This window comes from Hirundo rustica, chromosome 3 (genome assembly GCF_015227805.2).
Source record: "Hirundo rustica isolate bHirRus1 chromosome 3, bHirRus1.pri.v3, whole genome shotgun sequence".
NCBI lineage: Eukaryota > Metazoa > Chordata > Aves > Passeriformes > Hirundinidae > Hirundo > Hirundo rustica.
Genome location: NC_053452.1, coordinates 91,304,113 through 91,307,452, shown reverse-complemented (window position 1 = coordinate 91,307,452; position 3,340 = coordinate 91,304,113).

Genomic DNA, 3,340 nt, shown 5'->3' with positions numbered 1-3,340 from the left:
GTCTTAGTGCTGTTTTATTATCCTCACTGTCTAATGGGTACATTCTAACATACAAGGTTGGAGTTTTTCTCTCATTTGTTTTCTGGGTTTTTTTCTTTTTCTTTAATAACTGTTCTGAAGCCAGCTTCTGTAAAGCTCATTATTTTACCTGGGGAAGGAGTTGGCCCACCTCCCAAGGCGCCCTAGCCTTAAAGCTGTCACAGCTGATGTTGCAGCTGTTCTGTCCTTCGGGGAGGTGTCACAGCCCTTGGGCAGGCGGACGGAGCCGAAGGTGAGCAGCTGCTCTCCCCGTGGCTGTGCAGCGCTGCAGATCCCGCTGTACTTTGTGCTTTTCCTTCTGCTGGCTTGGTAAGTTGTGAAAGGAAAACCAGTGGGGCTGGCAGCTCACCACAAAATGTATAGGAGGAGTTTCATGGTAGGGTGGAGGGCTTGCTCCCAGGCATGGGCCAGGGAGATAATAGGTAGGTACTCTGGACAAAAGGAACAACAAATAGAAGGAGATCTTTTAATGTTTTAACAAAGATTAAAAAGTGAGCAAGCTGAAGTATAGAAATAATGTTAGCCCACTGGATGAAAGAAGATAAACAGCTGTTACACTAACATTAATATACCATTAATGAAAGGGCCATATCTCTTGCAGTATGACCAGAAAGGCACAAAATAATTTTTTTTTTTTCAAAATTACCCTGACAAACTGAGAACACAAAATTGAAGACTAGATAATCACAGATTAGAAACTTCAGAAGTAATAAAAAAGGACATCAGACCAGCATAATGCTGCTTCTCCCAAAATCTGGATTAAAATAAAATTTAATTCATTATAGGTAAATGTGTGATGTTCCAAAGTGTAAAATTCTGATATGAGCAACAGAGGGCATCGTTTTTGCAGCCCTTAGAATGGGAGAAGAATGATAGCTGCTACAGAAACTGTACTGACATTAGACTGTATGGCATTTAGTAACTAGAGATTTACTACTGAAAAGGTAAGCAATACTAAAACTAGTAATTTGAACTATTTCTTTCTATTACTGCATATTAGATTGAATTTGAAGGTTAGCATGGAAAAAAAAATTGTTTATCATGAAGGGCTCAGAAGAGCGCTTGTTTTCTAAGGTGGGAAGATTTCCTAATATTATTTAATCCAATCCTACTCTATAATTAAGGGCACATAATGAATATGTGGAATTAGTAGCTAGAGGGCATTACTGAGTCTATAAAGATTGTCTGCTCTGAAACAGCTTCCACATCCTATGTGATATCTAGACTTCATTTAAGCTTTGGACTTGGAGATCTCATGAAGATCTCACAAAACCCCCTGCTTCTCCTTATCTCACCCCTCCTACCCTCCCCAACAAGTTCTACATAAGAGCATTCCCAAGCTGGCCCAAAGCCCGACAACTGCTCTTTCACAGGAATTGCGTGAAATACACAAATTTTGGAATTCAGAGTTTTGTTAGCATACTGGAAATTATTGCATGGCAACTCCCTGACTATTTTTTTCCTTAACTGTATTGTTTACATACAAGGAGGAATTTGGACTGGTCATTGCAAGAGCAAACATTTACATGAATGACTACTGATACTTTCATGTGCAAGCATCATTTGCTTGGGGTCTCAGAGTTTGGAAAAATAATGCCACCACGCTGCCTTAGTAACATTTTACTACGGGTCCTCATATTACCTATTCTCAAGAATCAAACGTTATCAAGTGCAAATGCAAACTACCAACAGAATGACTGCTATTAATGTTCTGTTAGCAAATTCAAGTTACAAATGCAAAATATTAAACTTTAGGCAGCAATGACTTTCCAAATGGCAGTCAGGTTTCCATTATTTTAATAATGAAAATAAATAGACAAACGAGGGCTGTTTATACACTCCAATAAGAGTGATTAAGTTGTACAGCTGTTAATGAGTATATAACTGGTAGATACAACTAGCAGCTCAGTATGTCAATCTTTTATCATAAAGCTGTTTATACATTCATACGGAAAGAGGCTTAAAATTAACAGTATTAACTGTATGTTTTCAAGAAAAGTGCACTAATTAATCCCTACAGTACATGATGTGATATTGCTGATAGTTGTTTATTCTCTTGCATAACGCCAAAATTTAACATGCAACCTTGAATTCCTTCTCTCCTGTGTTTACAGGATTTGATAAGCACACGCCAGTGAAGTGCTTTGTGGGTGTGCAAGCTGGTGTTTTGTACTGACACGCAACTCACAGGTGACATTTACGCTGTTCAGCTTACTCAAAGCCAATGCATTGAGTAAAGATGACTCATACTGACTTTCACTTTGGGTGGCAAAAAGTAACTATATGAAGAAGCAGGAGAGCAGTAGCAGATAGCTAGCATGAATCATGGGCATGGGGGTCTGAGTGATGTTTTCTCAATCCTGGCACTGAAGAGGCACTGACAGGACAAGTCAATACTTGCTGGCAGAACCTGTTTGGTGACAAGGATTTGAGTTGTATGACCATGGGACCCTGCTAGCAAATCACATTCCACTTGACAGAAATGAGATCCACCTCATTAAGCAGGGCAAAGCTATTTTTATCAGTAGGATCACTGACCACATAAGCAGAGATTTAAACTAGAATTAAGTGAGAGAGTAACCAGCAGCTTTGTGAGGGATTGATGGACACAGCAAAAAGCAAAGGGAATAAGGTGATGTGGCAAGAACAGAACACAAAATCAAGAAGATGGGGCATAGGAGAGGCCACCTTCAGCTCTTGCATGTAAAGCAAAGGAATATCTATGAGACACCATAATGGAGAAATCTCCCAGTCCCTTTCTAGATAGGAGCAGCCTCGAGTTTGCAAGCCCTGGTCCTAATGTGGGAGTTCAACCATTCAGATACTCTCTGGAGGGACAATACAGCAGGACATAAGCAATCCAGGTTTCTGGAGTGCAGTGGTAATTTCTTTCAAGTCATAAAGGAGTCAACAAGGACCAATAATGAGCAATGCTTTGTTGGACTCATACCCATGAAGGGATTGTGGGGCATGTAAAGCTCAAGGCAACCTTGACCACAGTGAGCATGAGAGAGTGGAGCTCCAGATCCTGGCGGAAGGGTGAAGTATAAAAAGCAGGCTCACCATCCTGGAGACTGAATTTTGGCGTCTTCAAAGATCTGCCCAGAAGAGTTCCATGGGATATAGTCCTGGAGGCAAGAGGAGCCCAAGGAAGCTGATTAATATTTAAGGATCACTTCCTCCAAGCTCAGGAACAGTTCATACCAGTGAATAGGAGGTTAGGCAAAAATGCCACAAGGCCCATGTAGATGAACACAGAATCACAGAATCACAGAAATTTAGGTTGGAAGAGACCTTCAAG